The sequence below is a fragment of the Nycticebus coucang genome, chromosome 13, assembly GCF_027406575.1.
Source record: "Nycticebus coucang isolate mNycCou1 chromosome 13, mNycCou1.pri, whole genome shotgun sequence".
NCBI classification, from domain to species: domain Eukaryota; kingdom Metazoa; phylum Chordata; class Mammalia; order Primates; family Lorisidae; genus Nycticebus; species Nycticebus coucang.
Genome location: NC_069792.1, coordinates 41,329,038 through 41,340,339, shown reverse-complemented (window position 1 = coordinate 41,340,339; position 11,302 = coordinate 41,329,038). Strand labels below are relative to the sequence as shown.

The window sequence follows — 11,302 nt, the reverse complement described above, 5'->3', positions numbered from 1 at the left end:
CACTGCACTCTAGCCTGGGTAACAGAGTGAGATCCTATGATAGAAAATTTTTAAGATGAGAGGAAACCCAGAAAGGTTTGGTCATCCAAGTTAGTCCTTCTTATTGACACAGATGTTTCAGGTAGTACAGATTGAGTACATACTTAACTACAAGGTATTATTTTTAATTTGTGGCCTCCAGAATTTATTATTAATAACCACATTCAAGAATATGTAGACTAAATTGGAAGGTATTCTATTTTTAAAAAGAGTTTAGCTAGAATTGATTTTCTTTTTTTCATTTCTAGTGAAGCCAACTAGACCTGAGTATTTCTTTGTGGGAATTCAATTTCTTTGCTTGTTATGGGTTTATTTAGATCTTCTATTCTTTTCTTGAGTCAGTTTTGGTAACCTGAATCTTTTTAGGGATGTGTTCATTTCAACTGAGACATTTAATTTGTTGGCACAAAGTTGTTAATCCTATTTCTTATAATTCCTTTAGCTTCTATAATCTATAATCTAGCGTCAGTAATACTGTTCCCCTCTTATTATTGATTTTGGTAGCTTTTGTTCTCTCTTTTTTATTGCCCGGCTTTTATTCTCTCATTTTTATTGTTGATAAAAGTGTATCATTTCATTTATATTTTCAAAGAACCAACTTTTGATTTCATTACTTTACTGCTTTTTTTTCTATTTAATTGAGTTTACCTTTGATCCTTCATATTTTTATCCTTGGGTTTAAGTGGCTCTTATTTTTCTGTGTGTGTGTGTGTGTTTTTTTTTTTTGAGAGAAGCTCAAATTATTGATATAAAACCCTGCTTAATTCTAATATGGGCATTAAAGCTATGTATGTTCCTCTAAACATTGCTTTGCTCTATCCCATAAATTTTGCCATATTCTATTTGTCATATTGATTCAATTCAAGACATTTTCTACTTTTCCTCACGATTTCTTATTTGATTTACTAGTTATTTAGTAGTTTGCTGTTTAATTTGCAAATATTTTTAGATTTCTCAAACTTCTTTCCATGGTTGGTTTCTAATTTAATAATATCATCATTGCAGAACATACATTTTATGATCGGAATCCTCTTAAATTTTTATTTAATTTATTTATCTGTATAATTTTGTTGGGTACAAATGTTACATGCATAGATTGTGTAGTGGTGAAGTCAGAGTGCTTAGGGTATCCATCATTCAAATAAGGTACATTATACCCATTAAGAAAATTCTCACTCACTTCCTACCACCCGACCCTTCCAGCTCTTCATTGTCTATCATTACACATGCCACATCCACGTGCACACATTCTTTAGCTCCCATTTACAAGTGAAAATGGGGTATTTATCTTTCTGTGTTTGACTTATTTCACTCAAGATAATGGCATCCAGTTCTACTCATGTTGCTGCAAGATATGAATCCAGTCTTTTTTAGGGACAAATATTATTCTATTGTGTATATATACCACATTTTTTATTAAATCATAACTGTATACATTAATGTATTTATGGGGCAAAATGTGCTGATTTGATATACAATGTGAAAAGCTTACATCAAACTTGTTAACATAACTATCATCTCACGTATTTGTTGTGGTAAGACATTTATACTCTACTCTTAATAGTTTTCAAATGTATCATTTCATTATGCACATTACATGTGCCACTAAATACCTCCCAGCCTCCTGCCACCCTCCCCCAGCCTCCCCTATCTCCACTCCTCTCCCTCCTCTTCCCTTCTTCTTTCTGGACTATAGTTTTGTTTTATCATTCATATGAATATGTAGGTGAATATATTAGTTTCATAATAGTATTGAGTACATTGGACACTTTTTCTTCCATTTTTGAGATACTTTACTAAGAAGAATATCTTCCAGCTCCATCCAGGTAAACATTAAAGATGTATGTCTTTATCTTTTTTATGGCTGTATAGTATTTCATGGTGTACTTATACTACAATTTGTTAATCTATTCACGGATCGATGGGCACTTGGGCTGCTTCCATGACTTGGCAATTATGAATTGGGCTGCAATAAACATTCTGGTGCAAATATCTGTGTTGTAAAATTATTTGGGGTCATCTGGATATATATACATAGTAGAGGAATTGCAAGATCAAATGGCAGTTCTACTTTTAGTTTCTTGAGTATTCTCCAAACTTCTTTACAAAAAGGACGTATTAGCTTGCATTCCCACAAGCAGTGCAGAAGTGTTCCATTCTCTCCACATCCATGCCAACATCTGAAGTTTTGAGATTTTGTGATGTGGACTAATCTTACTAAAGTTAGATAATATTGCAAAGTAGTTTTGATTTGCATTTCTCTGATGATTAAGGATGATGAGCATTTTTTTCATGTGTTTGTAGGCCATGCACCTGTCTTCTTCAGAGAAGCTTCTGTTCAAGTCTCTTGCCCAGAAAGAAATGGGGTTATTTGTTCTTTACTTATTGATTAGTTTGAGTTCTCTGTGGATTCTAGTTATAAGGCCTTTATTGGAAACATTAACTGCAGGGCAGCGCCTGTGGCTCAAGGAGTAGGGCACTGGTCCCATATGCCAGAGGTGGTGGGTTCAAACCCAGCCTTGGCCAAAAACCAAAAAAAAAAAAAAAAAAAAATGGAAACATTAACTGCAAATATCATCTCCCATTCCGAAGGCTGTCTGCTTTATACCACATTTTCCTTATCTAGTTATCTACTGATGGACATGTAAGTTGATTCCATTTCTTTGCTATTGTGAATAATGCTGTACAAGTGCAGATATATTTTTGATATAATGATTTATTTTACTATGGGTAGATATCCAGTAGTGAGATTGTTGGGTGAGAAGGGTAGTTCTATTTTAGATCCTTGAGAAATCTCCATTATGTTTTCCATAGAGGTTGTACTAATTAACACTCCCACCAACAGTGTATAAGTGGTCTTTTTTCCCACATCTTTGACAAGATCTGTTATATTTTGACTTTTTAGTAATACCTATTCTGACTGGCAAGACAATATCTCATTATAGTCTTAATTTGCATCTCTCTGATGATTAGTGATGATGAGCATTTTTTCTTATGCTTCTGACCATTTGCATGTCTTCTTTTGAAAAATGTCTAGTAATGTCCTTTGCCCACTTTTTAATGGGATTATTTGGGTTTGTTGTTGTCTGACGTGTTTTTTTGAGGCAGTGTCTCACTTTGTTACCTTGGGTAGAGTGCCCTGGCATTAGAGCTCACAGCAACCTCAAACTCTTGGGTTCAACCAATTCTCTTGTTTCAGCCTCCTGAGTAGCTGGGACTATAGACACTTGCCATAACACCTGGCTATTTTTAGAGATGGAGTCTCGCTCTTTCTCATGCTGGTCTTAAACTCATGAGCTCAGGCAATCCACCCAGCTCAGCCTCCCAAAATGCTGGGATTACAGGCATGAGCCACCATGCCTGGCTCAGTTTCTTATGCATTCTGGATATTAGTCTCTGTCAGATATATAGTTTGCAAATATCTCTCATTCTACAGCAGCCATTCTCAACCTGTGGGTCACAGCAGCCATTCTCAACCTGTGGGTCACAACCTCTTTGGAGGTTGAACAACCCTTTTACAGGGGTTGCCTAAATACATCCTGCATATCAGATATTTATATTATGATTTATAATAGTAGGAAAATTATAGTTATGAAGTAACAACAAAAATAATTTTATGACTGAGGGTCCCTACAACATGAGAAACTGTATTAAAGGGTCGTGGCATTAGGAAGGTTGAGAACCACTGTTCTACAGTTTGTTCACCCTGTTGATTATTTCTTTTTTCTGTGCAGAAGCTTTTTACTTTAATTAAAATAGTCCATTTGTCTATTTTTGTTTGTTTTTTCTTTGAGGTCTTAGTCACAAATTTTTTATCAGACCAATGAGCAGAAGAGTTTTCCCTAGGGTTTCTTTTAGTATTTTTACAGTATTTTTACAGTATCAGGTCTTACATTTAAGTTTTTAATCCATCTTTAGTTGATTTTTGTATATGGTCAGAAATAGGAATCCAGTGTTATTGGTGTAAATGCCAATGCTGCAGAGAGACAGCCTTGTAGCCTTCAGGAATAAGCTCGCTCCTGCAATGTTAAGAAAAGGGGGCAAGAAACAGACTACATAGCATGGGATGGCATGTAGCACAGTTCTTTATTCAGGGGTCTGATTTTATACACTTCTAGTCATGTACACACTTAATCTATCATCTGTTAGTTTCATCATTATCTTATTTTACCTATCTGAAATTAACTTGTAAGGAAATATCCTGTTATCACATCAACACAATCACTTCTGTAGTAAACATTCTTTTCTGGACACTGACTAATCTCTTGGGCAGGTATCTAAATAAAGATCACAAAGAACAAAACAGCCACAGGGGCACAGAGTTAATGGAAGAGTACCTTCAAGCGTTCACTCAGTTTACCCAGCATGAAGTAACGACTGCGTTTCTCCACAGGGGAGAACACCTATAGACCTCTGACAATGTTTTTAACATACGTCAACCCTCTGGCCCATATCTCTGAGGAGGAACGGCATGCCTTTTGGCCTCATGCTTAATGGGGTGCACAACTTCAGAGAATCGGCTTGTGGAATTTTAACTCTAGGCAAGTCAGCTCTGTGCGTGCCTCAGGGGTCTCAGGTCCCTTAAGCCTCTGTAAGAACAGCAAGCCATTTTAAACTCACAGTGAGTTCACTTTGTGTGCTTTATGTAGCATATGTTTATTTCTAAATATTATCCTACAAGTGTCATTCTGCATGTGGTCATCCAATTTTCCCAGCAACATTTATTAAAAAGGGTGTCCCTTCTCCAAGATATGTTCTTATCAACTTTGTCAAAGATTAATTACCTGTAAATATATGATTTTCTTTCTGGGTTCTCTATCCTGTTCCACTAGTCTATATATCTTATTTTTTATACCAGTATCATACTGTTTTGGTTATTATAGCCTTGTAGTGTAATTTGTAGTGTAATTGAAGCAATTTGATGCTGAACCTTTGTTCTTTTTGCTTGGGATTGCTTTGGCTGTTTCAGCTCTTTTTTGGTTTTATATGAATTCTAGAATTGTTTTTCCTAATTTTTAAAAAAATGACAATGGTACTTTGATAAGACTGCATTGATTCTGTAGGTTGCTTTGGGCAGTATGGCCATTTTAATATTAATTCTTCTGATCCATGAGCATAGAATGTTTTTCCATTTGTTTACATCATACTTAATTTATTTCATTAATGTTTTATAGTTTTCCTTGTAGAGATCTTTCACTTCTTTGGTTAAATATATTTCTATTTTAAAAAGCTATTATAAATGGATTGAATTCTTGATTTGGTTCTCAGTTAGATTGTTAGTTGTGCATAAGAATGCTACTCTTCCTTTCCTTTTCTTTCCTTACCTTTCTTTTTTCTTTCTTGACAATCTTGTTCTATTAGCCCAAGTAGAGTGCAGTGGAATCATCATAGAGCTTACTCCAACCTCAAATCCTAGACTCAAGTAATTCTCCTGTGTCAGACTTTTAGTAGAGATGGGGTCTTGCTCTTTTTGCTGAGATTGGTCTTGAACCCTTGGCCTTAAGTGATCCTCCTGCCTTGGACTTCCAGAGTGCTAGGATTACAGATGTAAGCTACCATGTTGGTGCTACTATTTTTTTGTATGTTGATATTATAGCATGAAACTTCACTGAATTCCTTATATGTAACAGTTTTTCTTTTCTTCTTTTATTATTTCTTTTTATTTGTTTATATATTATATTACTATTATTATTATTATTTTTTTTTGAGACAGAGCCTCAAGCTGTCACCCTGGGTAGAGTGCTGTGGCATCACAGCTTACAGCAACCTCCAACTCCTGGGCTCAAGCGAGTCTCCTGCCTCCACCTCCCAAGTAGTTGGGACTAGGGGCTCTTGCCACAACACCTGGCTATTTTTTGTTTGCAGCCATCATTGTTGTTTGGTGGGCCCGGGCTGGATTCAAACCCTCCTGCTCAGGTGTATGTGGCTGGTGCCTTAACCGCTTGAGCCACAGGCACCAAGCCTTTTTCTTTTCTGTTCCTTTCATTTCAATTCTTTTCTTTTCCTTCTTCTCCTCCTCCTCCTTCTTCTGCCTTTCTTCTTCTTTTTTGTGGAATCTTTAGTGTTTTCTAGATGTAAGCTCCCATTATCAGTGAACAGGGATAATGGATAATTTGAAGTAGAGGACAATGTGTGTTGTAGGAGGGTAGAGTGAGGACACTTAAGATCAACTCCTTACCAAATTTTGAGTAAACAATATAGTATTAGTAACTAAAGTTGCCATGCTATACATTAGAACCCAGAATTTATTCATCTTATAATGGAAAGTTTACCCTCTTTGACAAACATCTCCCCAAATTCCTTATTCCACAGCTCCCAACAGCTACCATTTTATTCTGTTTCTGCCAGTTAAACTTTTTTATACTCCACAAATAAGTGAGATCTTACAGTATTTATCTTTCCATGTCTGCCTTATTTTGTTCAGAATAATGTCATCCAGATTCATCCATATTGTCACAAATGACAGACTTCTTTGTTTCTTATAGCTGAATAATTTTTCATTGTATAAATATATATATTTTCTTCATTCATTTGTCCATTGATGGACACTTAAATTGTTTTTGTGTTTTGGCTATTGTGAATGATGCTTCAATGAAAATGGGAATGGAGGTATCTCTGTGAAGTACTAATTTCAATTCCTTTGGATATATATCAAGAAGTGGGCCATATATTCTTCTAAAAGTTTTACCATCCTAGCTCTCCCATTGATTCCTTTTGAATTATTATAGTGACTGAATGAATGGTCTTTTTTCATCATTTTACTATCAACCCATTTGTTTATAGTTGAATCAATGGATAATCTCAGAATCTCTACCCATTGACTGGCATATTTAGTGGGGGTCAGCAAGCTTTTCCCTTTAAAGGCCAGATAGACTTGATGTCTGTAGCTCAGTAGTTAGGGCACTGGCCACATATGCCGAGGCTGGCGAGTTTGAGCCTGGCCCAGGCCTGCTAAATAACAATGACAACTGCAACAAAAAAATAGCCAGCCATTGTGGAGGGTGCCTGTGGTCTCAGCTACTTGGGAGGCTGAGGCAAGAGAATCTCTTAAGCCCAAGAGTTTGAGGTTGCTGTGAGCTGTAATGCCATGGCACTCTACCAAGGATGACATAATTAGACTTTCTCAAAAAAAAAAAAAAAAAAAGGCCATGGTGGCACCTGTAGTTCAAGCAGCTAAGGCGCCAGCCACATACATCAGAGCTGGCAGGTTTGAATCCGTACTGGGCTTGCCAAACAACGACAACTACAACCAAAAAATAGCTCAGCATTGTGGTAGGCATCTGTAGTGCCAGCTACTTGGGAGACTGAGGCAAGAGAATTGCTTAAGTCCAAGAGTTCAAGGTTGCTGTGAGCTGTGATGCCATGGCACTCTACCCATGGTGATAGCTTGAGGCTCTGTCTAAAAAAAAAAAAAGAAAGAAAGAAAGGCCAGATAGTACTTGATAGTGCTTATTTTAGGTTTTGTAGGGCAATATCTGTTGCAATCATTTAACTTTGCTGTTGTAGCACAACAGCAGCAACAGATAATATGTAACTGGATGTGTTCCAAAAATCATTATCAAAACAAACAGCAGATAGAATTTGGCTTGTAGGCTACATTTGCCAACTCCTTCTTTAGACCGTTCACATTTACTATGAATATTGATATTGGATGTAAAAACAATATTTTGCAATTTGTTTTCTGTATGTTTCAGGTGGATTTTATTCCTCTCTTCCTTTACTCCCTTCTTTTATCTGAAATCAATAGCTTTCATAATCTCTAAACTTCTGTTGATTTTTTATAACAATGTTATTGAGTTATAATCTATGTACCACATAATTCACCTACTTAAAGTGTCTAATTCGTTGGTTTTTAAAAATATTTATTGTCCTCATAAGAAACATGATGTCTATTTCCCCTCACACTCCCAGCCACTGTCGAGCCCTAAACCATAAATTTCAATATAAATCAATATGCTTTCTGTCTATATGAATTTGTCTATTCTGGGCATTTTTTATTGCAGCCTGTGTCAGTGCTTCATTTATTTTTATTGCCATATATTATTCCATTGTAATTATAGACCACATTTTATTTATCCATTTATCATTTGATGGATATTTGGATTGTTTCTACCGTTTGGCCATTTTGAATAATGCTGTAACATTTGCATGTCAGCTTTTATGTGAGCAAAATTTTTATTTCTTCTGGGTATATACCTAGGAATGAAATTACTGAGTCTTATGATAATTGTATGTTTAACTTTTTGAAGAACTGCCAGACTGTTTTCTAGACTGGCTACCCATTTTACATTCCTATCAGCTGTAAATGAGGGTTCCAATTGTTCCCATCCTTGTCACACTTATTATTGCCTTATTTATTTATTCATTTATTTATTTAATTTTTGTAGTGGTGGGGATGTCTTCCAGTGGAGACCATAAAACCTGCTAGACAAATTCTAAAAGATCTGTAACACTTACTACCTCTTTTAAATGACAGGTATTCTAACGTGTGAGGTGTTATCTCATTGTGGTTTTGCTGTGTGTTTCTGTAATTATTAATGACATTGAACATGTTTACAAGTGTTTATTGACCATTTTTATTTCTTACTTGGATAAATGTGTGTTCAGGTCCTTTTCCAGTTCTGCTGTTGAAACTTGAATGCTTTTTTAAAAAAGTATTATTTTTAATTGTGGTAATATACACATAATAAAAAATTTATCATCTTAATTTTACATGTACAGTCCAATGTTAAGTATGTTCACATTATTGTGCAACTGTCATCACTGTCCAGCTTCAGACATTTTTTTATGTTGCAAAACTGAAATTCTGTATCTATTAGCAACAATTTCCTGTCATCCCTCTCCTATGCCCCTCACAACCACTATTCTGCTTTTGGTCTCTATAAATTTTAGGTAGGTACCTCACATAACTGGAATCACAGTATTTGACTTGTGCCTGACTTTTTTCACATAACATAATATTCTCAAGTTTCATTTATGTTATAGCATATGTCAGGATTTTCTTCTTTTTTAAAGTAGGTTAATATTCCACTGTTAATTATCCATCAACGGACGCTTGGGTCTCTTCCACCTTTTCGCATTTTGAGACAGGTTCTCACTCTTGTCACCCAGACTAGAGCACAGTGGCTCAACGCAACCTCAAACTCCTGGGCTGAAACAATCCTCCTGCCTCAGCCTCTAGAGTAGCTGGGGATAATTTTTCTTCTATTTTTAGTAGAGACAAGGTCTCTTGCTCTTGCTCAGGCTGGTCTTGAACTCTGATAGTCTTATCAGATATATGACTTGCAAAAACATTCTCCTATTCTGTATGTTGCCTTTTCATTCTCTTGATAGTAGTATTCTTAGAAGAACAAAGTCTTTAATTTTGATAAAATTCATACTCTTTCCTGTATGGTATCAGGCAAGACTTACAATTTCACTTGTTCACATGTGGGTCTTCAAGGTTTTCAATTATTGCTTGTCGAAAGTGCTCTTTCCCCCACTGAATGGTTTTGGCATGCTTGTCAAAAATCATTTGATCACATATTTGAGTATAAATTTCTGGGCTCTCTGGTTTTTTTTTTTTTTAGAGAGAGTCTTACTATGTCACCCTTGGTGGAATATTGCTGTGGTGTCACAGCTCACAGCGACATCAAGCTGTTGGGTTTAAGAGATTCTTTTGCTTCAGGCTCCCGAGTAGGTGTGACTACAGGTGCCCACTACAATGCCCCACTATTTTTTTTTGTTATAGTTGTCATTGTTATTTAGCAGGCCCAGGCCGGGTTTGAACCCGCCAACCACAGTGTATGTGGCTGGCACTCTAACCACTGAACTGCAGGTGCTGAACCTGGGCTCTCTGTTCTATTCCATTAGCCTATAAATCCGTCTTTATCCCAATTTCAGACTGTTAGGATTACTGTTGTTTCCTATCAAATTTTGAAACCAGGCAATGTGAGTCCTTTAGTTTTGTTCTTTCTCTTTTTAATTTAATTTTTTTATTTAGTCATATACACATAGATCATGAATACATTTATGCATATGTGGGGTACAATGTGTTGATTTTTTTATATAATTTGGAGTGCTTACATCAAACTAATGAATATAGCTTTCACCTCATTTACTTGATTATTGTCTTAAGACATTTATGTTCTACACTTGATAGATTTGACTTGTAACCTTGCAATATGCTCCATAGGTGTGGTTGCACTGATTACCCTCCCTCTATTAAACCTCCTCTCCCCTTTACCTTCTCACTCCATTTCTCACCTTCATCCTGGGCTATAGTTGTGATCTATCTTTCATAAGAAGGTATGAGTAAATATAAATTGGTTTCATAGAAGTACTGAGTACATTGGATACTTTTTCTTCCATTCTTGAGATACTTTACTTAGGAGAATATGTTCCAGGTCCCTCCATATAAACATAAAAGTGGTAAAATCTCCATTTTTTTTAAGGCTGCATAGTATTCCATGGTATATATATATATACACCATAATTTATTAATCCATTCATAGGTCGATAGGCCCTTGGGCTTCTTCCATGACTTGGATATTATGAATTGAGCTGCAATGAATAATCTGGTGAAAATATCTTTTTTGCAAAGTGAGTTTTGGTCTTTTGGATATACTCCTAGTAGAGGAATTGCAGGATCCAACTGCAGGTCTATTTTTAGATCCCTGAGTGTTCTCCAAACTTCTTTCCAAAAGGAATGTATTAGCTTGCATTCCCACCAGTAGTGCAGAAGTATTCCCTTTTCGCTACATCCATGCCAACATCTGTAGTTGTTATGTGGGCTACTCTTACTGGAGTTAGATGGTATCTCAAAGTGGTTTTGATTTCCATTTCTCTGATGATTAAAGATGATGAGCATTTTTTTCATATGCCTGTAGACCATACACCTATCTTCTTCAGAGAAGCTTTTGTTCAAGTCTCTAAGAGCTCATAGTGAAATGGGATCACTTGTTCTTTTCTTATTAATAAGTTTGAGTTCTCTGTGGATTCTAGTTTTCAGGCCTTTATAAGAAATGTAACCTGCAAATATCCTCTCCCATTCTGAGGGCAGTCTACTTGCTTTGCTTACTTTGTTCTTGGCAGTGCAGAAGCTTTTCAGTTTGATCAGACCCTAGTAAGGTATTTTTGGTATTACTTCAATTTCCCTTTGGGTCCTTCTCATAAAGTTTTCTCCCAGGCCAATTTCTTCAAGCTTTTCCCCTGCACTCTCTCCAAGAATATTTATGGTTTCATGTCTTAAGTTTAAGTCTTTTATCCAGTGAGAGTCAATTTT

The 11,302-nt window shown here is 35.9% G+C and overlaps 1 non-coding gene across 1 annotated transcript; it reads right to left on the bottom strand.

Annotated features, from left to right (window-relative positions):
- Positions 1–8,430: 8,430 nt before the first annotated feature.
- On the bottom strand, positions 8,431–8,494 carry LOC128564131 (U7 small nuclear RNA). The gene has a single exon (XR_008374005.1). It is a non-coding gene; the product is annotated as a U7 small nuclear RNA (small nuclear RNA).
- Positions 8,495–11,302: the final 2,808 nt, after the last annotated feature.